The following is a 26,386-nucleotide window of genomic DNA, read 5'->3' on the forward strand; positions in this document are numbered from 1 at the left end:
CTGCTGCTCTCCTGTCACCCACTGAGCCTGCATTAGCTAGTCTGTTCTGCCCAGAGTGTCTCAGTCCCAGCAGGTGCTGATGGTGGGGTGGCTCCAGGAAATCAGTGTCTCCCCAGTTCAAGGTTTGTTTAAAACAATATTGTCACTTTTGCTTTGGCTGACTCGAATGTGTATTTCTAAAATAATGTTTTTTCATTGGTGTATATTTACAAGTGTGAAGAGAATTATTTAAACACAGTGAAGTTTGAAAATATTCTAAGTGGTGTGAAGTCAGCTAGGTAGCTACTGTCAACATTGTTTATACAACAACTGTTTATGTTCCTTGCTGTCCTTACTAATAAAAAGACCTGCTGACAGAAGTGGAAAATAAAGAAAAAAGAGAGAAAAGGCTTGATGCGGTGTCTCACAGCTGTTTAAGATAAACAGAGTGAAGAGAGGGAGCTTTTAATTGGTAGGATTCAGAGGAATTGTTTATAGTAACAGAGGTACAATTTTTCAAGTTTACATTATTCCTTGTAAAATTTTTGTTGTGAAAAATGCCCTCATTCTAACAAGGCTGACATATATAGTTAAATTTAGGAAACTTGACAGGAAAAATTGTCTGGAAAAGAGAAGCATATTTCAATAATCTGTAGTTTCCTAACATCAGCAAAGAAAGGATGAGGAGACTTACTTATTCAAGAATCAAAATGTAAGCATTTTACGGAAATTACCTCTAGAAATCAGAGACATTTTTAACAAATTGGAAAATGGAAGGCTCTAGAAAGAGAACTCTTCTGTTTTCGTTTGTGGAAAGACATGAATTAATTTATATTTTAAAAATACCTCACAAAGCTTTCATTTACTGATGATAAACTGATGCGTTTCATAAACGTGTTTACAGCTAAAGAGTGTTTTAACAGAGGTAGCTGTAACTCATTTAGGGATCACAGCCACTCCAGTTCTGTTGAAGCCTGCCCAAATGTAGTAAGTGTATGGTGTCTAGGATAACTTTAGTGTTCATAAAAAAATTAGGTTTTCCCAGCTTTTTTTCCCCACTTCATAATCTCTGATTTCCTCATATGTAGATTAAATTGAATGGACCTCTTGAATCACTTGTTCCTTTTTTAGATGTCTTACTGTGTGTTTTTCCAATATGTTAAAAAAGGACAGCATATAAGGAATATACATAATCCCGAGTTTCTCAACTTCTGATGAATGTTCATTTTACAAGAACCTTGGGTGATGACTTACATAAGGTAAAAGTGATACTCCTCCATTATTGCAAATTTGAGTCTGTTCCTGTGGTAACTGTGCATGCAACCACAGATGCCATAAATAAACATTTTATAACTTTTTTTTTTTAATGTAGTGTTAAAAGGAGAGGGATGGTAAAGAAAAGAAAAAAAAATAAACCAAATTTCATTAATTTGAAAACTTCTGGATCACTAACAGCAGCAATTAAAACCATTTAAAATGTTATGAAGTCTGTTACATGCTTCTAAATATATAATCATTTTCTGAGCATGTCACTAGTTAGAAAGAGAACCAAAAGCAAGTTGCAAGTTTCCCAAGTTGACAGTACTCCCTGTAGCTGATTCTACTTTAATTACAGGACAACTACTAGATTACATCTAGTTTTCTCTTAGTTAATACTTCAACAGCTTGGACATTTCTTTGTTTAATAAAGAAGCATGGAGGGAAAATAGAGGAGAGGTAATGAAACAGTAAATCTGACACAATTTGTAAGCTCCAATTGGAGAATTTCTTTTTATGTGTGTACGTATAAATTTCACTTGTGACTTAAGTCCTCCTGGAGTTTGGAAGACAGTGAGGTTTATATAGTTTTATAATAACCTTTCCCCCCATAGAATAATAATGCTTCAGTTAAAGCTCAGGTGCAACTTACACAAATGCATTTACTTATGCAGCTAGTCTGTAAGGCAAATATATGACTTGATCTTCAAATGATGCCTTAGGTTTTAACTTTTATATTTTTCAAATCCTGTACTGCTTAGCGTGTAACTCTGAAGTTTCTTGTAGCCTGTTAACTTCTGCTCTCTCGTGCTAGGTAGACTTAACAAAGCCTCTCTGGGTATGCTCTCCAAGGACACCTAGACTGTCCTAAGCCAAAAAAGTATAAACCAAAGAGCCTCAAAGGGGGGGCAAAGGGAGGGTAAGATGAGGAGAGTTACATCATTAAACTGAAGCATTAATTGGAGAATTAACCCTGCTATGCAAATGAACCAAACCTATAAAACTGTGAAGAACTCGTGACCTGTCATCCATCTTGGGGTCCATTTTGGCAATAACCCCTGGGAAGGGGTTACCTTTGAAGGCCTTTCAAATAAATGCCTACTTTTATTCCCTTACTCCTGTCTAGTCTCTGTGTCTAGGAGGCCTCTTAAGGCATCAGAAAGACTCTTCAAGACTCTTCAATTAGTAGAAAAATACAATAACTTAGTTTTTGAGGTCTTCTGGTAGAACTGGAAGTCATCTGGTACAGCCTCCTGTTCAAACCAAGGGAAACTGTAGAGTCAGAGCAGATTATTCAGGGTTTTATCCCATTCAGTTTCAAAAATCTCCAAGGGTTGAGGTGCTACAGTCTCCTTGGGCAACGTAGAATGTCCTTAACAGCTCTACTTGGGAAATTTCTTTAATTTAAGTCCGATTTATCACAGTGTCCCGCAGTGGTAGGGAGGAGAAGAGAGATCCAACGGGCAGGAATTGTGCAGCAAGATTCTTTTATTTAATTATTTTACAACTCTTTTATAGACTTTTTTCTTCATAGTCTAATTGGTCAAAGGATCAGCCACCCCTTGGGGGTGGTTGGCTAAAATCCTAAAACATCCATTGTCAAAATATTTTCCTACTGTACCATAAACAAAGCTCTATAAGGTTGCAGGTGTTCATAGTTTTTATAGAACTCTGCTAATATCTTCAGTGAGAGAGAAAAATATCTCATGGGACTGGAAAGAAGCAAGAAAAATTCTTGCTAACAGCAATATTTGTATCCACACTGATTGAATTTTTCTTTGCTGTAATTTCTGACTATTGCATCTTGGCTTTTTGTGGTGCACCTTGAAGTCTAGCTGTGTATTTTCTGCCATCCCCCTTTCTCTGTGTCTTTAGGAATTGGTATTGGAAATATACAAAAACCTGAGCACCACCCTGACTCAGTACTTTTTAAAATACTTAAGTGTTGTTGGGAACCATTTTACTTACTTGCTTTAATAAGTTTACTAAATATTTTATGGAGTATGTTAACATGAGAAATGGGCAATGAGACATAGTCCTGAAAAAGACTGCAGCATGGTGCCAAGACTTCCTGTATTGAAATGGCAGAATACATCAATTTTCCCTGCGTCTGTCGTGGAAGGCTTGGAAATGCTGAATTTTTTTATAGAATTCTTTGCCAACATGTAAGTTCATGTTCACAGTTTCAGTAGTACATAGTAAATGAAGAAGCTGAAACAAACGACATAATGGGATTTTCAGAAAAACTTGTGATACTGTATGACACCAAAGATGAGCTTACAAAATCATTTAGGAAAAGACCACCGGAAGGGATTATAGCACAATGTAAAGGACAAAGGGTAACAGTTCAACATGGAGAGGGATAAATTGTTTTTTAAATCACAATTTTCTATTACTGTCTATAATAAAAGAAAAAAGATGCAGTTTCTTGTCTTTATCATAAATTTATAGAAGAGTTAGTAAATATAATGATCAAACATAATATTATGGGGTAATCTGGATAGATTTATGCATGAGAAAAATGTAATGGATGTAATGAAGGCAGCATATGTCATGCATTTTAATATCTGGAGGGCTTCAGCCTTTGTTGAAGGCTGATTTCATTTTGCAGAGGAGTCTAAATGACCCTTTAATTATCTGAATTTTTTTCTAGTGTTTTGCAGCAGGACTGTATTATGTCTAAATGTATGTGAATATTTAAGTGACTGATACAATGTAGCTCTTCATTTCAATTTTGTACTATTTCTGTCAAGGAAGTCATATTCTAAAAGCGTTAAGACAGCAGAGTCACTTGTGTGTTATTGATTTAGCTGCATGTTTATCTCTGCAACAAGATGTTCACATTATCAGCATTACAAATTGGTAGTACATGGAGAGGTATCTGGAATGTGTGGATTTATTTCTAAAAATGCAATATGCTAGCAAATCTAGATCTGTGCTTTAGAATAAAGTCAAATAGTGTGTTGTAACTAACTTCTCTCTTCTCTTAATTTCCCGATAAATATCTGTGTCAGTTAGTTCTCCCGTATCAGAAGCATATAGTAGCACCAGGGGAAGGCACAGAACGGATAGAAAGTAATTTACTGCTGAAAGTAACAGTAATTGCTCCACTGAATGGGCTTTAATCATGATTTTGCTGCAGTCTTCAAATTCTGAACTATATCTTGTTGATATATCTCTAGGAAAAAATACCAGTCCCTTCACCGGGGTCCATATTGCTTATGATTACAGAGCCTCAGTTTCTTCTGAGTAAACTGAAACTTAACCTTCTGAAATTTGCAGAATTGTTCAGAGTAGCCAGGTAGACACTGAATTTATTCTTTATGCTCCACTCTGCTCCCAACATGACACTGTGTGTACGTCACCCAGAATGAATTCCTCACTGACCCCTATTGTCTTCAGAGGAGGATGAGGCTGGTGCCTGATCTCAGGACAGTTTTCCATGAGGCTCTTTTCTTCTTCAATAGAGGAATTTGGCCTATTTACTATTCAGAGGCTCAGCAGGGACAGAGGAGAAGCACCTCTAGTATCTCTGGCTTGGTTTTGTGAACAGAGGGAGCACTGTTGGTGCACTCCAAGTATGCATCACATGTGCTCCTGCAAGCAGGTCAGACCAAGCTTTAACATAACAATTTAGCTTCACTATGATTCTTAAAGCTTATTTTTAATTAAAAATGAGATGATGCCATGGAAGTTAACTCTTCATGATAATATATTCCAGCACCATTAGCAGGCCTGAGCATCTAGTGTGTACAAGTCTTGATTTTTCTGAATTAACAATTTAAAGAATATTCACTAAAATATTAATAATAAAATGCGTAATGAGTGATTAACAGCCTTTAGTCTAGCATAAACCTTTTTTTTTTTTTGTGGAGGACTTGTTTCCAAACAACAAAACCCAAATGGATTATTCGTACTATGCTAGGCATTATTGCATCTCGGAGTTACCTCAATTTACATTTTCCTGATGGATAACAGAGTTTCCAGAACTGCATCAGGTGTATAATTTACAGTATTGTGAAATGAAGTCAGCAGTTCTAGGATTTTTGCTAAAGTTATTTGGCATTTTCTTTAAAAAGAAATTACTCTGTTTTAACCTCCGTTTTTTCTGTCTTGCAAGAATTTTGAGTCTTTTTGTTTTGTTATTGGCAACTATTTATTTTGAGAAGGGTTGAAAGTGAGACTCTAAAATTGTTTCAGTTCTAGCGTCATATTCCTCTTCACTGTATTTCTTATGTTGTGTCATCATTTGAACCTTGCTGACCTGAAATATATGGTACATAGTCATTTTGGAGGACCTGCTAAGAGTAGAAGAACTGTATAAGGGGGCTAAATAACTGTAGATGTTTAAATTGTCTAAGAAGACACATTTTCAAACAGAAAACATTTTAGCTGTAGTGCCTATGTAGAGACACAAACTACCTGAGTATTCCAGTTCTCAAAAGTATTGTTCCAGTGGAATGTCAGATTCCACCAAGAATGCTGAGAGCTTCTACTTCCTGTATGTGGCTATATTCAACTCAGTGAATTTCATCCAGTCAAAAATTGATTTTTATGACTGAAGGGCAACTCTGCCCTCCTCACTGATGGGGAAAGATGAATTACAGGCTATTTCCCCTGGATTCTCTCAGGGCTGATCTGTGCCTTGGAAGTTTTGTTGGCAATTTGCTGGGCAATTAAATTCTCAGGAAGTACTTCAAAGGAAAATGGATGTTTGGCTGGCAAGAGTGGATGTTTTCCAGCTAAAGAAAAGAGAAAAATGTTGCAAAGACTATTTAAACCCTGTAGGTATATATTAAATAACCTGCCACCAACTGTCAGGTCTTTGTACTAGTTCAAGTGTGTTCAGACAGGTTTCTCCAGTCCACCATATGAAATGGCAAGCTCACAGGTTTGGAAGTTATTGAATCCTTCACATCTAGAGCAGAAGACTGCAGAAGGATGATATGCTTCCACCCATTAATGTCCTTCAAGTAGTTGTAAAGGTTATGAAGTAGAGCCATATATTGAATGATGGTGTGGAATAGCATAAAGCAGCCATTCATCCAATATTAGTTGCCTTGGACTGCTTGCGGAGCCCTGAAGAATCTGACAACTTCATTTCATGCAAATTAAATGGATTAAGTTTCTTACCATGTATTTTAACATTTTTTTATTGTACTTCTCTATGTCTCATTGATTCAGCCAGTAGAATGTTTGCTGTAGAAAGAGTAACAACAGTAGTTTGTGGATTTTGGGCCTTTGGGATCCTTTCCAGAAGAATGAGGTGGTTCAGGAATGTGGAAAAGTGACACGTTCATGAATTATATTAGTTGATATAAACTGCTGAAAAGACACAAAATACTCATTCAGCCTGCAGATGTTAAAGTGGTTGTGGGATTTAATGGGAACTATAAAAGAGTTAGTTTTCTACATTAACATTTGAATCTTGTTTCTTTCCTTACACAGTCCCACAAAACACTACCTGGTCTAAAATACAATTGGGATTCTCAACATTTTCACGTGGATGCTGCTATCAACTTTTAACTTCGTTTATAAGTAAGGTTTTCATCTGAAGGTTTTGTAAAACCAATTTGCTCACTACAGAAATATCCTTTGTTCAGGCAGGTGAAAATTAACACAAGTCAAGAAAAGCTGATGGAGCATTTTTTTGACTCCATTTTGGCATCCATGTAGAAAAGTGATGAACAGCTTATGCCTAAACTATAAGGAAACTGGATCCATGCCTGTTCTTTTTAAAACCAAAGTATTCCTTCCAAAGTGTTTGATGCTTGTTTGCTGCTATCAAAGAAGTAAGTTATGGAGAGGATTTTGAGAGCTTGATTCTTCATATTGCTGTTCCAAAAATTGTGTAGGCAACCTGTATGAAGTTGCAGGAGGATTTGTAATTGATGCAAGATAATTTTCATTGATGTAAGTGTTTCACTTAAAGCTCCAAGCAGAATTCTTAGTTTTATTCTTCTCACAAGCACCTTGTAACATGGTCTGCTCTTTACCAAGTGGGACAGAGCACTCATAAGGACCAGAAACATCTTCCACAAAACAGCAGCTAATATATCAGAGTGTTGAGTTCCTATTATAGGGCAGCCCTACACAAGAAGATACCTGGAGTTTGACAAACAGTTTACTCCTTATTACTAATACTTCTTTGCTGCATATGCTTCATACAAGCAGTTGGGTTTTCTTGCATGCACAGTGGCCCATCTTAGGTAGTAATAGAAATTCCTGAGTGTCTCATGATTAGGGCCTTGTGCTAGCTTAAACATGAAATGCTAAGGGTCTGCTATACAGGTTTCCTCCTACTCTGTAGCTGTGTGAGCACTGGAACAGGCTCCCCAGGGAGGTGGTCACAGCACCAGCCTGTCAGAGTTCAAGAAGCATTTAAACAACACTTCCAGGCACATGGTGGGATTCTTGGGACTGTCCTGTGCAAGGCCAGGAGTTCGACTCAGTAATCCTGATGGGTCCCTTCCAACTCAGCATATTCTGTGATTCTGTGATTCTACCACACTACTGTTGCTGCATCCTTTTTCCATATTCAAAGTCATTTTATGTTCTCATCACTGCACAAAAGGTTTGCAGCTCTCTTTTCTGGTTCCATGCTGATATAGTAGTGCATTAAACTCTCAGGAGAAAGAATTAAAAAATTTCCATTCGTTTCTGTTGTCTAGGGCAGGTATTTCCTCACTGAGATAACTAGCTGTTTGAATACTATGCTAAATTGTGTCTTTTGTGTTCAATATAATAGGGGACATAGATGCCCAAACCAACAATGTGAATTACTCCTACAGTGTTCATTGCTTGAAAACCTGTGTCTGTTGTTTTTGGGTTTGGTCCAAGGTGTTCAAATAGGATCTTGTTTCTTGTGTATACAGTATTTCATCTTCTCAGCTTGTTCATTGTCAAGTTATTACATATCCCTGAGTTGCATAGGGTCCAGCGTTGAATGATCTAACCAGTCAAGAACAAGGTTTTCTTCCCTGGAAAAGTACAAATAAACAAATATATGAACCCTGAGTTGCAGATTGTAGCAGGAAACATTCCTGCACACATGATTGTTCTTGCAGCTGCAGTAGCACATCTTCTCATGTAAGTGTTCAGCTCTTCTCCTGCACCTGTTGTTCAGTGGAGGGCTCTTCTGTCGGTCTTGTCTTCAGGAGAGCTTCAAGAAGAGATATGGAACAAGAAGTGAGCCTATGAGAGAAAGGTTACAAAGAACACAGGCTTAGGACCCAAACAGACTGTAGGGCAATATGTCATGTGTGCACTGTACCTCGACAGGTGTCAGCACTTATCTCTGTTATGTGTGCAGTTACCATCCTTGTCTGTTTAGTACAGTAACTGCCTGTGACATGTGGCATCTGACAGTGGCTCCTCTGTGGAGCCTGTGAAATATGGTTGGCACAGCACCTTTGCTCTCAGGCACTCTGTTGCACCCTGCTTTCTTCTCACAGACCTCAGGAAAGCTGATTACTTGACCTGTACTCCTCTCCTGAATTTAAATCACATTGGTTCAGCACAATTTCTATTTTGTCCCCAGGAGGAACCCATTTTATACCCAGTTGTGTGGCTCCTTTGTTACTTGTACTCACCCAAGTGATAACCTTATTTGTTTTGGATGCATTCATGTCTAATTGAACTTAGCAGCAGAATTCCTATTGTCATTACTAAGTTAGGATATAATTCATTACCTTTGGGTGTCTGTGGTGAAGTTGCGTTCATAGTGGTATATGAAAACTGATGGAATTAGGTTCAGAGTATTTCATTTACTTCCCTAGTTAATTTTGTGAAGCTCTTTTCATCTGTTCTAGTCTACAGAAGTAGGAAGATCCAGACAAAGGCGACTGCTTTTTTCAGCGTAATTAATTTAAAAGGAGTGGCCATGACAGGATATGGAAAGATTTCTGTGACACAGTGTGTTCTGATTTTGGCTTGGGTAGAGTTCATTTTCTTCACAGGGACCAGTATGGGGCTATCTTTTGGATTTGTGCTGAACACAGTGATGATAATATAGAGATGTTTTTGTTACTGTTGAGCAGGACGTACACAGAGCCAAGGCCTTTTCTTCTTCTTGTACTGCCAGGAAGTTGGAACTGCATGGGAGGTTGGGAGGAGACACAGCCTGGACAGGTAACCCCAGCTGAGCAAAGGGATATTCCATACAACATCATACTCAGTATATACAGTGGGGGAAGAAGGAGCAAGGGGGGGTGTTTGGAATGATGGCATTTGTCTTCCCCAGTAACCATTACATGTGATGGGGCCCTGCTCTGCTGGAGATGGCTGAACATTGCAGAACAATGAATTCATTCCTTTTTTTGCTTTGCACAGCTTTCACTTTTCCTATTAAATTGTCTTTATCTCAACCCATGAGGTTTTTGGCTTTTGCCCATCCAGTCCTTTCCCTGATCCTAGTCGTGAGGGAGTGAGGAGCGGCTGCATGGCGCCTGGCTGCTGTCTGTGGTTAAACCACAGCACAGTGACAATTTATACAGCAAACACACTTGGCCCTTAGTTGGGCGTTATCACTGGATAGCAGTTATGAAGCCATTGTTTTCTGTGATACCATAATTCCTCACCATTCATTCACAATAGGAAATGGCTCAAGGAGCACATCCTGTGTCAATATAATTAGCTTTCTAACATGTGACTTCTCAAATTAGGTGTAGCCAGCCAGGTGTTCTTCAAACAGCTGAACCAGCAAAATGTCTTAAAGCCTATCAGCTTGCCTGACCTTCTCCCTGTTCATGGGTACTGCCTTCCCATGACAGACAGCTAAATCACTCATTTGATATTTCACTTGTTTAAATCTTGTAAATTCCTTTGTTAATTGAGCCAGTTGGAAGAGAACATTTGTCCGTAACATTAGAGGACCCACGGTATGGTAATGACGAAATTTAACTGGGCACAGACCTATAGTGGTGAACCAGAAGCCAGTATAACTTGATGAAGATGGAATGGTTTTGCCAAGTGGAACCTAGTCTTACCATGTGAACATCTAGGGACAGAAACCTGAAAGTTCTGGCCCTAAACTTATTCAGCAGAGACAGGAGGAAGGACCTCAGCTTTCAACAGAGCTGAGGTAAAATCTCACTGACCCTAGAATGTAGCTGTGTGGGCACTATCATCAGAGGGGAAAAGTGCTTAGAGTATCACTTGGCATTCACTTGGGATCAGTATTAGAATAGTATAAAGTAGTAGGTGATTTCAGACTTCTAATTAAACACCAGGGATTGCATTCCCTCTGTTGCAAAAGGTGAAATATAATACTTGTGATATGAAAATTCTCCAGTTATGCCTTTTTCTGCAACCCTTGTAAGTCTTTTGTGAAACAGAAAAACTATTACATTGTAAAAGTATCTGTGGAGCATCTACATTTTCAGGCTTTTATTAAATGGTTAATCTATATGGGATTTGTGGAATCCAAATCAGAAACATTGCTAAATAATGGATGCTTAGGAAAACGTAATCTCATGTTTATTCCACAGAGGCTTTTGGTTTTGTTTTGGGATTAATGAACTCTCACAGGCCTTCTAAAAATTAGCAGATGTGACTACTGTAATAGCTCAATAATGTAATCTGTCTGGCATCAGGAGCCCTCTTTTGCAGCAGCAAAGTGTCTTTTGATATGTGATGTGGTCTGATAATGTTATAATGCTCTCTGGCTTCACCAGAGAGTAAATGACTGAATATCAGCAGTTCGTAAAGCCTTTTAATACTGCTGAAAGAATAGATAATGCCAGTGTACAGTACTAGAACAAAACAATAAAGACTGGGATATACAAAAGTTGATGGTCACTTAGTTTCTAAAATAATTACAGTTCATGTGATTTTGGCTTTTACAGCTTTGGAGTATAAATTCTTTTTCTTTTTTGTTGAATTTCTATGAAGTGTTATTCATGAAACACATTTCTGCAAGAAAACTGTCAAATGTTTAGCCACAGAAAGCAAAACCAGTTCTTTGAAACCTGCTATCTAATCATCTGTCCGTATATTCATTAGTTTTTGAAATGCCACCAAAGCAGACATGAACTAAAAAGGAAAAAGTTGTTTTGAATGATGATATATCCTTCTCATGTTAAAATTTATACTAGAATTTTGTAAGGAAATGACTGACCTAATCTAGTTGCAAGATGACAGAAGAAATTGAATATTCTGCCTGTCAAAAAAAAAAAAAAAAAATTGAATCTGTGAATTATTCACAAAATGCTTTTGTTTTGTAATTCCTTTAAAGCAAATCATGATAGTGTAGAAAAAAGGATGGGCAGACTCTCTGGGAACAGTAGAAAGTCTCTTTTGTGTCTACCTACTGCAGCACTCTCTGTCAAAAGGCAAAAGGAAAGGCTCTACCTACTGTCACTGCCAGTACCTCTGTACAAAACATATCCTTTCTTTCATCAGGAAAAGTGAACGTGCTTTTCATTGAATTCTGTAGTCAGTAAGATCATGTGTAAATTAATTTTGTATTTCTGAGTATAGCACCTTTAAACCTACAATTAGCTTAGTAGAAAACTTCCTGCAAAAGTTCTTGTGCCCATTGACATCCTTCTATTATTGTTAGTAATGCATGTGGTACTTCTTTCGTGTTTAAAGTATTTGTCTACCTTTAGAGAACAAACTAAATGGTTATTTATTGTTATGAGATAAAGCTTCCTGATGCTGATAGATTTACTTACCCACTGCAGTTTGTCGTGACAAAGCTAAACTGAGCTAAATGCTTTTCCACTCAGAAACATTTCTCCACAGAGAAACCTCCAAACAAATAAAGGATTCCTACAGATTTGAAAAGATGACAGCTGGAATGTGTGTTCTCACAACACTGAAAGAGAGGGAGAAGCTTAAACAGAGCCTAAAAAGTGTCAGTGGCCTGGGCAAAGTGGAGGCAGTGAGCTGCTCCACTAGGGTGCTGCCTGAAAAGACCATGAAGCTTTGAGCATGAAAATAGCACTGGATTAATTTTTGAAAGAATGTCACATTGGATTCTTGTAGATGAATTAAATGTGTTTTTAAAATCTCCTTTTTGCAATAACCTACACAGTGGGATGCCTCTTGGCCAGCATTCATGTCAAAAGCAGTATTTCTCTTCTTTTACTGTATTGACAGTGCTTTAAGAGTTTCTTTTTTCTTTTTTTTCTTCCTAAAAGGACAGCAACAGTTGAAATTAAATTAGTAGCCAAAACCTTTTGCAAATCTTTATTCTCCTATGAGGTTTTCTTTAACATGGCACACAGTTTAGCTGATTATTTGGCAAAAACAGATGTAAAATTCTGATATTGGGTCAATGAGTCCTAATGGAGAATGTTGGGTTAATTCTCCTGATTTGTCATGTTCTAGAATATTATATTAACCTAACAAATTTTCTGTCAATGATCTGTCTTTCTTTACATCCCTTTTCCATAAATACCTTAAATATAATTTTTTATATTCCTTTTTAATAGCTGATTTGACTGTTGGGTAACTTAATGATAAAATTTGCAAACTAGTGTGCAAATGGAAAAGCTCTGTTATGCTAGATGTATTTACGATTCAGTGAGCACAGGAATTGCAATCAGGGTGGTTTTTTAAAGGAGTGTACTCATCACAGCAACAAATTCTCATTATGTTGAGAAATACAGCTCCAATTTGTTACAGGGCAGGCTAAATACTTTCATATGTGTATATATGTGTATGTATATATATATATACAAACACACGTATTATTAATTCTATAAGTATATGATGTTAGTAACATCACTTATGTATGCAATAATTTTTATAGAAGAATTGAATGGTTTGGGTTGGAAGGCACCACAGGCAGGGACACTTTACACTAAACCAGGTTGCTCAAAGCCCCATCCAGTCTCTCCTTGAGCACTTAAAGGATGGGACATCCACACCTTCTCTGGGCAACCTGTTCCAGTGCCTCGCCTTCTTCACAGTAAAGAACTGCTTCCTAATATCCAATATAAACCTACCTCTTTCAGTTTAAAACCACTCCCCTATGTCCTGTCCCTACTTGCCCTTGTAAAGAGTCTGTGTCTAGCTTTCTTGTAGGCCCCTTTAGGGGCACTTGTCTCCCTGGAGCGTCCTCTTCTACAGGTTGTACAACCCCAATTCTCTCAGCCTGTCTTTATAGGAGAGGTGCTCCAGCCCTCTTATCATCTTTGTGGCTCTACTCTGGACTTGTTCCAACAGGTACACATCTTTCTTGTGTTGGGAACCCCAGAGCTGGATGCAGCACTCCAGGTGGGGTCTCATGAGGGCAGAGTAGTGGGGAAGAATCCCTTCCATCACCCTGCTGCTCATGCTGCTTTCATGCAGCCCAGGACATGTTTGGCTTTCTGTGCTGCAAGTGCCCATTGACAGGTCATGTTGAGCTTCTCATCACTAAAACCCCCCCAGTCCTTCTCCTCAGGCCTGCTCTCAATCCATTCTCTGCCCAGCCTGTATTTGTGCTTGGGATTGCCCTAATCCCAGTGCAGGGCCGTGCACTTGGCCTTGTTGAACTTCATGAGGTTTGCACAGACCCACCCCTCAAGCCTGTGAAGGTCCCTCTGGGTGTCATCCCCTCCCTCCAGCACGTTGACCACAGCACAGAGCTCGGTGTCCTCAGCGAACTCGCTGAGGTGCGCTCGATGCCACTGCCCGTGTCACTGACAAACATGTGACGCGGTGCCGGTCCCAACACCGACCCCTCAGGAGCACCTGTTGTCACTGGTCTCCACTCGGATATCGAGTCATTGACCACAACACTCTGAATGTGACCATCCAGTCCATTCCTTATCCACTGAGTGGTCCATCCATCAAATCCATTTATCTCCAGTTTAGGGACAAGGATATCGTGCAGGGCAGTGTCAAATGCTTCTCACAAATCCAGGGAGATGATGTCAGGTGCTCTTCCCTTATCCATTGATGCTGTCATCCTGTTGTTTGTCAGGCACAGTGTACTCTTAGTGAAACCATGTTGACTGTCACCAATCGCCTCCCTGCCTTCCATTTGTCTTAGCATTATTTCTGGGAGATTCTGCTCTCTATGATCTTGCCAAGCACTGAGGTGAGACTGATCAGCCTGTAGTTCCCTGGGTTTTCCTTCATTTCCTTTTGTAAAATGGGGGTTATAGTTCCCCTTTTCCAGTCAGGGGGAACTTGACTGGACTGCCACAGCTTCTCAGATATGATAGATAGTGTCTTAGTCATAATTTTCCTATCTTTAGAAAGAAAAGCCTTCAAATACAAATGTTATGCTATTTATAAAATACATCCTGTTAAATATATGTGAAGGATGGTACTAAGTTAGAATTATTTTGCAGGAAACTGCATGCATTGGTGTATGGTAATTGCCTACACTTTCTTGAATTATTTTATTCCGGATGAACCAAATACAGTCATTTATTCAAGTATGATTTAAAAGGTTGGTGGATGTAACAGTCAGGGAAATCCAATAAAGGTTTGACGTTCCTTTTTACATGACTTATGGATTGCAGAACATATTACTTCTCTTCAAAATTAAAAATTCACTTATCTAACAGCCTACACTAGGAGCAGTGCTGCAACTCATTAGAAAGAAATACAAGGACAGTCTTTGAATCACAAAGATAGGAAAAATAAAATGTCAATGTTTTTTAAAAAATGTACAGTGAAATTTATGAATGCATCTTTCATCTTAGGAAACGTGTCTTAGACATGGTGAGAGAAAAATCAATATGGACTTTACAGGCTGCTCTGCTCTTGTGATACTGACATGTCACAGGAAGTATGTGAGGGCAGGAGATCCAGTTCTGTTCTCTTCTTTGCTGTGTGTGTTAGAAGAAATTCTGCTGAGGATAGTACAATTCTGTACATGTGAAGTGTTATAAATAAAGCAGAACTCAGTCCAAGTTAGTGATCTTGTTAGCGAGATTGTTACATCTGGAGTCAGTTTTCTATGAGGTAGAAATTTTAGTGTAGGATTTTTAGTGTTAGGAGTACTGTAGGATTGTTTGTTTATGGCATCCAGCAGTTGAATGTATTTAAACCTGAAAGTTATACAATCTGGAAGAAAATGGGATGCTATAGTGAAAAGTAGTTTAAAAAGAATGGCTGTGAATCACAGACACATGGAGAAACTGTGTCCTTGCTGAAGGTCATGGAAAAGAATGTCTGAATGAAAGTCATTCAGAATAATCAGCTGTTCAAAATACTGGACAGCTGATTAGTCTGAATGAAAAAGCCAAGCATAAACAAAATTTGAAGACTGACAGAATTCCCTGGGAAAAGCAGTAAGTCTGCAATTCTGAGAAGTTCTTCCCATAGCAAAGTAGGAGAAAAGAAAGCCTGTTTGTGAGGCTGTCTTTGAGGAGCGTATTTTAACTTTTATGTTATGTTTGATGTTTTATGTTTAACTTTGTGATTTGAAAAATCAGTGGATGTTGCTGACTCCCTATTCATTGAGCCAAATGAATTAAATCAGAGATACTAGGATCTTTATTTGATTTTTTAAATTGGTATTACATACCTATTTTCAGATGTTTGACTGTACTTCACAAGTAATTGTCCTCGGGTTTGCGGAGTATTCCTCGCCAATGCTTCAGTAGGGAGGAACAGAGTCAACTGTAGAGTACTTCAGTATCGCATTCACCGCACTCAGATCCATGAAGACTTAGGCTGGGGGTACAGTTTCACGTGATGCTTTACCTTGTTTAATTTCAGGCTGTCATCCAAAAGAGGTAGTTCCTTTGAGGAGATTTCTGTCATGTCAGAACCTAGTCTTTTCTTGCAGAGGTTTGTTTTCTCTTGGATCAATGAACTGATGTAGCTCACTGGGGATGCCACAATTCTTAAATGCGAGGGGAGAGGGCAGGAGCTTGCAGTGAGGAATGGAAGAGCTCAGGACCTCTCCATATCTTCTTGACAGCTGCTTCTCTTTAGATCAGAGCAAGTCTAGTGGGAAAATCCACCCTTAAATAAAGTACCAACTTTTTCATTTAAGTAAAAGGAATGCTGGAGGGAACACTAAGGTCTGGTTTTGCAAAAATAAGGGAGTATAGCTAGTGAATGGATGGCTCTAATTCCACCTGTTGACACACACAGACACAGACACACGCATGTTCTATTTAAAATTGTGGAAATAATTTCGCTACATAATTCTGTGACTCTGCCCAGCAAGCCAAAGAAGAAAAGTCATTCTAGTCTCTGTGAACTTCCCTTTTTCCATACCTGCAATTGTTTAGGGTATATGGAAGATTTAAGTACTGAAAAGTACCTTCTAATAAGGTACTTCAGTGACCAAGGGATGACAGTGATTTCTGACAAATAAAGGGGAAACTACTTTTCTAACCTGGCCTTTAATGCTTTTATAGTAGCAAAACCAGTTGTATAGCTAAGTTCATTTCTACCCAGCAGTCAGGTTACTTGAGGTTTAATTGTATTTGTTTTCTCAACTCAGATTTTACTGGGGGCTTTTTTTGGTGCAGGTGTCTTGACTCAAATACATTGAAGTGGTTCATTTTGTTGAAACAGGAGTTTAACTACACTTCTGTCCATTTTAAATCTTTGAGTCTTTCCTTCCTCTTTCTGTTTTCCCCATGACATTCAATATCTCTGCCAAACCAGTGTAATGACTTAGGCAAACTTTCTCTGATTAAACGTGTGAAGTTCAGAGAGTCTTGATCATGCCAACTCCTGATTTCATGTCTGGAAATTCTGGTTTTTGACATTAAACAAAAAGTATATCATACTTTTCCCAGCATATACTGATGTGAATACATCTTGCAGCATTGAAAATAGCCCAGATTATCAGCCGTTGTGGAAAAGAAGGAATGTGGTTTAATTAAGCAGAAATTTATTATCTTATCTGGCAACTACCCAGCAGCAAGCATTATATGTGAAAATCCATTTAATCTGTTGGACCCAGCCTAATGCTGGGAACTCACTATCAAGATTAAAGAAGAGTGAGAAAAGATCTTATTTCACCTATACCTTCTCTATGATTTCATGGAGGATGCTTCCAGGCGACTCCTTTGTAAAGAAACCAGCTCCTGTTACAGAATGAGTTATGAAGTTAAAAATGAGACGTGAGTATGAATGCAGAAATCCCTGTGATGCACTGTGAAAACCTGTACACATTTTTAAAACAATGGTAAAGGGTACAAAAAGGTTGGTTGCCTTTGTGTTCTACTTGCATTTCAAATGTGAGAAAACCAAAACAATTTAAGATATGAATCTTAAAGGAGACACAGATTCTTTCCCTTTTCTACTATTTAAGTTTATAGGAAAAGTATTCATATGCCCTCCTGAAAACCTCTAAATATGTTGATGTCTGTTCACTGCTTTTTCCTCTGGGAAGAGTAATCTTGCAAGGGTTTTTTTGCTCATTGCTGTCTAGTGACTGCTGCACAGACAACCAACGTGACATAACCCCTTCCATAAATTTGATCCAATTTCGTCTAAAATTCAGTGCAAAAGCCCAACAAAACAAAGAAAACTCCAACCAAACCCACAAATGTAGAAAACCTCACACCCCCATCCTTAGGACTTTCTGTAGGTCTTGAATGAGTAACACTGTTTTCATGCATTTAGAGATGAAAGTTGATTTGCTACTTTAAATTTGACTCTGACAGGAAGTGAAGCTATTAATTTCAAGTTAAATGTTGCCTGGAAAATTTGAACCTAATTGAATTGTAGAATATAGTTATGAATTTAACTTATTTAGACTAGAAACTGTTGAACTACTTACCAAATCATTGCAGTGAAACATATTGAGTCAAGTTTCTGCAAGGAAGGAGTGAGGACGGGGAGAGGGGCTGCCCTAATTTTGCAGCCTGGATTTGCCAGCCAGTCTTAGGTATTGTAACTGACCTCTGTGAGAGGGTATTATTGAGTTAGTATTTTCGCATTCTGACAGTAAGAAAAGCCATGTCCCAAGCCCTCTTCTTCAAGATGAGGTAGACTGTTCTTACTTGAGGTCTGATTAAGGTTTTTTCCCTTGATGGGCTTTATTTCCCATCACTGTTTCTCTTCATAGATGGCTACACTCTCAGCAGTATGGAGAATAGCTTTTGTGTCAGTCTGGTGGAGCTGGCTAGCTTACAGCTTTTGTGAGAGAAGGCAGCCTCTTTCTGTCTTCTAGAAGGAATTGTGCTTAGGAGAAATCAGGGTGAGGGAGGGAGGATTGCAGTACATTCACAACTGCTTGTCTAAGGAAGGTCTTGCCTTGATTTCTTGCTCCTTTTTGGAAGGAGGCCCTCCAGTTCTGCAGTGTGCTCACATGGTGACACCCTCATAAACATCAGGAACCTACTTGGTGGGTAGAGTTGCCTTTTCGTTTGTGCTACGTCCATGTGGTCTATGAAGCATTTCCCAGGAGCCCTACCTTAAGTTTCAACTTCTTCCCACAGACCATATGGAAAATTTGGTAAGACATTGCCATTTCCATATGTCTTGATTTCCAGAAGTGCTGCTTTGAGATACATTATTCTTTTGAGCAAATCTGAATTGGGAATTGAAGCAGTGGAACCCTAGGGAATAATGCCTGGAGGGAAGTTAAAGGTGAGACTGAAAACCAGACTGGTTTTATAGATGTAAGAACAGAAGATCAAAAATTACTTTCTTCCCTATGGTGCAGTAGTTTCTACATGTCCTTACAGACCCAATTAAAATAACATTTGATTAAAATGAATACAATAAAGAACAGTTTTAAGTGGTACTATATCTCTGGATAAATTGCAAAACCACCAAAATTTAATTATATATTAAAGATTAAAGAGTACTTTCTGGTTTTAGTTATATTACAGTTTCTCTGGTGTATAATCAGTAAGGCAACTTAATGTAAAACTAAAATCCTGGGACAACAGCATGTCTCTCAGTTCAAATTAGCATGTCTGAGAAAATAATTTTGGCCTTTAATGTTGATTTATAGCAATTTTTCATTCTTTATGTGTTGAAATCCAAAACAGTGTTATGCTAATATGGCTGTATCACCTGCAGGTGTTGCTTGAGAGTCAAGTGAACAGTCCTTTGTGTTTTCTTTGAAGGATCAGTATTTCAAGATGTGTGAAGGAGAAGGGTCTGACTGACAAGCTGCCTTGATACATTGTTATTCTAACTATGACTGGATTGACTGAAAATTGCCTCAAAGAGTAAGATAATTTATAAAAATTGTAAACCATAGCCAAGTGTTTGAAGTAATCAAAGCTAATGAGGAATGATTTATTTTCACTTTTTAAATGTCTTGCCTTCACTGTTATAGTTTCTTGAAATTTCTGTTTCTGAAACATTCATACTTGGTACTGCATTTGCATGAAAAACATGCATTAGATGTTACAACTGCAAACAAATTAGAGCTGGCAAAATTGAGTGAAATAATTTTTAATAGTTGTGCTGTGAGAAATTACTCTTAGTGTATACTTGTGTAATTGGAGAGAAATTTGGTTTTCTTTTTTTTTTTTTTTTAATTTGCTCAATTTCTATGTATGTCTAGAAATTGAGCAAATAGCCTGGCTTAGGAAAAAATGGTAGTTTGGAAAGAAAATGGATACATAATTATAAAACAGTGCCTTTTCATGAGAATAGGAATTAATTTCATTTCAGTGCTACCTTGTTTCTCTGCCTAGACATATTGTCATAAAAAGCAGATATTACTTTGGAAGCCTCATTGTGTAATACAAATATTATATAGGTATAAACGTAAATAAGCTATTTTTTTTTTGAATCATTAAATGTAGTCATTCTCTAGTGTGAATACAGTAATACAGTTATCAGTCTGCTAGTACCAATTTACAGTCTGGTTTACAAGTTGTGTAGTAAAGTGCTTTTGCAGAACTAGCAACAGAATTTCATGAATATTTTTTTTTTTAGTTATTTGGGGTATTCGGTATTGTGTTTTCCTCTTGCAATGCTCTTTTTCCTTCACCTTGAAGAATCTTTCTTTAATTCGGTAGTTAGTATTATTTTGTGGAAGGATATCATATATGCTTGCAATAGTATTCATATAATGAGTGAGAGAGAGTACTTTTAATGGAATAAAGTTTTTAATCATCCATTGGAATGACTGTGCAGAACTGTGATGACCTTAATTTAAACAGAAAAAAATACTATTCTTGCAATGTGTCCTGTTTGCATTTGAGATTTTGATATAAAGGATAAAGTAGTTTTAAAAAGTCAAAGAAAACAGTAGTGAATATGGCAGTGAAATTTCTTTTAAAGAAATTTCTTTTATCTCCTCAGTGGTAATATGAATGTGAAATTCAAATGATTCTGTGAACAATGTAAATTTTTACATCAAAGTGTAATGTTTACTTATATAATAGATCTGAAGTCCTGGGTAAAATTTTTTCGTTTCATTAATGAATAGCGTAGACATACCAAAAAAAAAAAAAAAAGCAGGGAAAGCTATTTCCCAGTTAGGGAACAAATGGGATTAACTTCTTGATGAATAAATGAGCTTTTTTACCCTTAAGGTTTGAATTAATGACTTTATAAAAAGGCATACTCCAGCTCTAGTTATTTGCTTTGTCCTATTCTGCTGGCTTAAATTGCACCTGAAATTACATTATTTCAGTGGTTTTAAGTGCCTTCTCTGATTTTTTTAAATGGAAAATTGAAAATATTCTTGACATATAAAATATATTTCAAATGAAAGAGCAACAGCATGGAAATGTAGGTTAGCACACCCAATTTAGGTTTCAGTTTTTTAATGATGTTTTAAAACTCTATTAGAAGTGCAAGATCTATTGTGAGAATTAAGCTGCAAGGTTTTGTTTTTGATACATTAAACTAAAAAATACATTCAATTAAAAGCCTTACTAATCCTTTAACATCATAATAGCAGAGAAATTTTTCACATTTACATAAATGTGAAATGCATAAAAATAGGCATTAATTTATATTTTTGAACAAATTCTCTTTTTCTGGTCTTTGATAATGCAGATACAAGAAAATGGCTGGGGAACAGAGAGTTAACAGAATCAGCTGGAGTAAAGATTATAGAACAAATCCTGATCAAACCAAGATTTGATTTAGCCAAATGAAGCCAGTCAGAGATTTGATTGAATAACACTGGAAAAATGAAGGGTAAATCCTAAAAATATGAATTTTAGTAAATTATATCTGTTATTTGAAGTCTTCCCCCAAGAATAACATACCAACATGGGTCTGTCCGTTTGCACAGATGTGGTTTAATAGTCAGTGTCAGTAAAACTGGCTAAAATCACACAGTTTGTCTTAAACAGGAAGAAAGATATAGTAATAAATGGAAGGAAGATGGTAGTTCTGGATAACAATAGACTCCAGGGAGAAGGAATTACAGGTGCAATGCTGGTTCATCCAAAATGTCATCTATGCTTCCGAAGTTTTGATCCAAGGCACTTACCGTGCTCTGAACTGAAAATGTTCATTTTTACAGAATCACAGTATGACAGAATGGGTTAGGTTGGAAAAGACCTCCAAGATCGTCACATCCAGCCATTAACCCAGCACTGTCAAGTCCCCCACTAAACCATGTCCCAAAGTGCCACATGTACACGTCTTCTAAATACCTCCAGGCATGGCGACTAAACCGCTTCTCTGGGAAATCTGTTCCAGTGCTTGACTGCCGTTTCCGTGAAGAAATTTTTTCTAATACCCAATCTAAACTTCCCCTGGCACAACTTGAGGCCATTTCCTCTTGTCCTATCTCTTGTTACTTTGGAGAAGAGGCCAACCCCCACCTCGTTACAACCTCCTTTCAAAAGGTCCCACTTCAGCTTGCTTTTCTCCAGGCTAAACAGTCCCAGCTCCCTCAGCTGTACCTCATGAGATCTGTGCTCCAGACCCTTCACCAGCCTCATTGCCCTTCTCTGGACACACTCTAGCACCTCAGTGTCTTGCTTGTAGTGAGGTGCCCAAAAGTGAACACAGGATTCAAGGTGTAGCTTCACCAGTGCTGAGTACGATTGAGAGGGACAATCCCTGCCCTGGTCCTGCTGGCCACACCATTGCTGATACAGGCCAGTATGCCATTGGCTTTCTTGGCCACCTGGACACACGCTGGCTTGTGTTCAGATGACTGCTGGCCAAAACCCCCAGAATCCATTCCCACCGGGCCACTTTCCAGCCACTCTTCCCCCAGCCTGTAGCACTGCTGGAGGTTGTTGTGACCCAAGTGCAGGACCTGGCACTTGATCTTGTTGAACCTCATGGCCTTGACCCATCGATGCAGCACGTCCAGATCCCTCTGTAGGACCTGCCTTCCTTCCAGCAGAGCAACGTTCCCACCCAGCTTGGTGTCGCCTGCAAACTCACTGAGGGTGCACTTGGTTCCCTCATCCAGATCATTGATAAAGATAATGAACAGGAGGAGCCCCAATACTGAGCCCTGGGGAGCACCACTGGTGACCAGCTGCCAACTGGCTGCCATTCACCACCACTCTCTGGGCACAGCCATCCAGCCACTTTTTTTACTCATCAAAGAGTATGCTCATCCAAGTATTGGGAAGCCAGTTTTTCCAGGATAATGCTGTGGGAAACAGTATCAAAGGCTTTAATAAAGTCTAGTAGACAACATTCACAGCCTTTCCCTCATCTGCTAAGTGGGTCACCTTGTCATAGAAGGAGCTCAGGTTGCTCAAGCAGGACCTGCTTTTCCTAAACCCCTGTTGCGGCTGGTCCTGAACCCCTCATTGTCCTGTATGTGATGCATGATGGCACTCAAGATTATCTGCTCCATGATCTTCCCTGGCACTGATGTCAGGCTGACGTGGCTGAGTTCCCTGGATCCTCCTTCTCACCCTTCCTGTAGATGGACATCATAATAGCTAACCCACAGTGAACTGGGACCATCCCAGTTAGCCAGGAGTGCTGGTAAATAATGGAGAGTGGCTCAGTGAGCACTTCCACCAGCTCCCTCAATACCGTTGGGTCAATCTCATCCAGCCCCATTGACTTGTGTCTAAGTGGTGTAGCAGATCAATGACCATTCCCTCTTGGATTATGGGGGCTTCATTCTGCTCCCTGTCCCTATGTTCCAGATCAGGGGGCTGGGTACCCGGAGGACAACAGGTCTTGTTATTTAAGACTGAGGCAAAGATTTCAAAGAAGTATCTCAGCTCTTTCCTCATCCTTTGTCACTATGTTTCACCCTGCATCCTGTAAAGGGTGGGAATTCTTCTTGGCCCTCCTTTTGTTGCTCATGTAGTTAGAGAAAATTTTTTATTGTTTTCTACATCAGTAGCCACATTAAGTTGTAATTGGGCTTTGGTCCTTCTAATTTTCTCCCTGCCTAACCTCACACTAGCTTTGTAATCCTACCAAGGTGCCTGCCCCTTCTTCCAAAGGTCACACGCTCTCCTTTTTTCACTGAGTTGAAGCCAAACCTCTCTGTTCAGCCAGGCTGGTCTTCTCTGCCTGCTTATATTTTGGCACAGCTTTGATGTCCACTAGCAAGAGAATTGACTAAAGTAAGAGCTGTATGAGGAGTAGAATGATGTACATGATTTGTACTTCAGAGTGAGAGGTCAGGATGATTACAGTCCCAGCAGTCTGTGCTGAAATATCTCTGTTTTCATGTTAATATCATGTTGAATACTTTCAATTTCTCTACATCTGACTTAATGCATATGAAATTTTAACATGAAATTTCAACCTTTCTGCCTTTAAGTATGTGCACACTTTCCTTCTTGCCTTTCCCATCCCAAGAGGTATTATTTATCTGGTATCTTCTCAATCCCGTTGCAGCGTTTTGCTTCAACAGTTAGTTGTCTGCCCTACACTTTCACTCTTCTCTCCCCTCAACTCCAAGCTCAGAGAAGTGTCTGTCCTGACCTCTCTCTGGGTCAGTCTGCCACCTCACGGATTAATTAATTAACAATTAATATTTGTAGGCAGAAGACAGTGCATCCAGATCACTCTGTGCCTTACTCCTGCACAATGTGAGAAACCCTGGCAGAATCTACCTGTGTGGTGGTGGTGAGCTCCCTGTGGAGGTCTTGAGGGCAGATGACAAGTCTCCTTTGCTCTCTCAAGTGCCAGCTAAGTAAGCTCTAAATGATGGCAGCAGGCAGTGAGGTTGTGCTATTTTTCACAGTGTGGTTGTGTCATTGTTCACAGATGCTGTGCAGGTCCTGTCAGGCCTTACCCTGCTGTGTACTCCCATTTAAATTTCCACAATGTCCACAGTAACCACAGAAGGGACCACAATGGGTCATCTGGTCCAACCTGTCTGCTCAAGCAGGGTTGTCCTGGAGCACATTGCTCAGGATTGTGTCTAGACAGTTCTTGAATATTGTCAGTGAGGGAGACTCCACAGCCTCTCTGTACAATCTGATCCAGTGCTCAGTCACCTACACAGTAAAGAAGTTCTTCCTCATATTCAGGTGGAACTTTCTGTCCGTCAGTTTCTACCTAATGCTTGTTGTCCCAATATCTGGCACCGCTGAGAGGAGCTTGGCTCCATCCTTCTGACACCCTCCCTTCAGACACTGACAGACACTGATGAGGTCCCCTCTCAGTTGTCTCTTCTCGAGGCTGAACACACCCAGCTCCCTCAGCCTTTATTTGTGAGAGGTGCTCCAGCCCCTTACTCATCTTAGTTACCCTCTGTGGGACCCTCTCCAGTAGCTCCATGTCTCTCTTGTCCTGAGGAGTCCAAAACTGGACACAGCACTCCAGATGTGGCCTCACTAGGGCTGAGCAGAGACTCAAGAAAAGAAAAAAGGAAAACAAAGGCAGCGGAGAAAAAAGAAAACTTGAATGCCAACCTTCCCTGCTTTATTTTATCTATAGAATTGAGGTGTCCAGCTGCAGCAGGCAAGCTTTGTGAAGGCAATGAAGTTAATCAGAACTTTGTGAGTTGTTATGAGTTATTTGAGAGTGAGGGGAAATTAGAAATGCTCATGTAAAGAAATGATAAAAATCACTTCAGAAATCACTTTCAGAAAATCTTGAAATAGGCAAGTTCTTTCTGACCGTTGTTAGGACACTGGTCACCCCTGCACATATGATCCTCAGCAGCATTTCTGAGCGTAGTGATCTGGTTGTGAAATGTACCACAACACTGGTGGTATCTACAAACAAATTAAAAGTTGGTTCATTTACTTAAGTCTCACATAATTCTGTTGGGAGCAGTAGAAGCATTAATTACTGCTGTTAAAAGCAGGAACAGACTTGATTTGCACAGCTATAATCATTGTGAAGATTATCAGCTCTCACTTTTAGAGAGAAAGGCAAGAATAAGTCTATAGTGTTGAAGTGTTTGTATCAGAGTTCTCTGTTCATTTCAGTTTTTAATGGTGGGCAGGTAACAGGTGTAATTGTAACTACTTTAACAGAAATATTTAAAATTAAATGAGCAAACAGGCTGACTTTTACCTGTTAAGTACTGTGTTGCACATAGGTGGCTAGTCCCCAACCCCCATCTCCAAAAATGAACCCAGAGCAGCTAGCTGGAGTTTGTACAGTTTGTTCCCTCTGCACTGTTTACCCTCCTTTGTTCATGTACTTGTTAAGGTTTTATATCTGACAGAATGCTGTAGTCCTCAGTTTCTGGCAACGTCCCTATTCTGAGTGACCTCCTCTTTAGCATAACTATTCCAGCATTTCATGCTAATATTAGTGGTTTCTGCTCTACTTCCCCAAGGGAGGAGTTGCCCTGTCTGTGAGTCAGATTCTGCTCTTTTGTACAGTATGGTTTTCATGAGAATATCTCCATGGAGTACTTCTGGACAGTCAGTGCTTTTGGAGTTAGTGGTAGGGATGCCAAGAAGGTAATTAACCAGTGTAATACAGAATGTATTACGTTCTCCATAGGTAGGTCATCATATATTCTGATGGGTAGAAAAAAAAATAGGAAAATAGAAAAAAAAAATACATTTCATCCTATCTCCCAGGTAAAGAAATTAATATTTCAGGGAATATTTCAGCTGAGCATCCTCTTTGCATATTTATAAATAACTGAACTGGGAGTCTTCATTGAGGGTAAAGGTGCATTTTCCTTCTGCCCACTGCAGTTTTCCTTCTAGTTCTGTTTGCACACTATGGTATGGTTGTCATAGCAGGCTGATGATACATTGATATTTTTTCTCCTAAGCACTGTTTTGTTCTATTGCAAAACCTTTCAGAGGGAAAGAGATGGGCTACTTGAAAATGTTTGCCTTGTTGAACTTCGTGCTGAATTATTTGTACTTAGTGAGCGACAAGATCATTTGCATGCTCTAAAAGT

General features: G+C 38.9%; 1 protein-coding gene across 2 annotated transcripts in view; it reads left to right on the forward strand.

Annotated features, from left to right (window-relative positions):
- Positions 1-26,386, forward strand: part of NRCAM (neuronal cell adhesion molecule) — a 148,987-nt gene that overhangs the window by 47,230 nt on the left and 75,371 nt on the right. For both annotated transcript variants that reach the window (XM_068997548.1, XM_068997557.1), the window contains exon 3: positions 19,227-19,331. The gene's annotated coding sequence lies outside the window, so the exon portion shown is untranslated. The remainder of the gene's footprint in view (positions 1-19,226; positions 19,332-26,386) is intronic.

Source organism: Aphelocoma coerulescens, chromosome 1A (genome assembly GCF_041296385.1).
Source record: "Aphelocoma coerulescens isolate FSJ_1873_10779 chromosome 1A, UR_Acoe_1.0, whole genome shotgun sequence".
Taxonomy (NCBI): domain Eukaryota; kingdom Metazoa; phylum Chordata; class Aves; order Passeriformes; family Corvidae; genus Aphelocoma; species Aphelocoma coerulescens.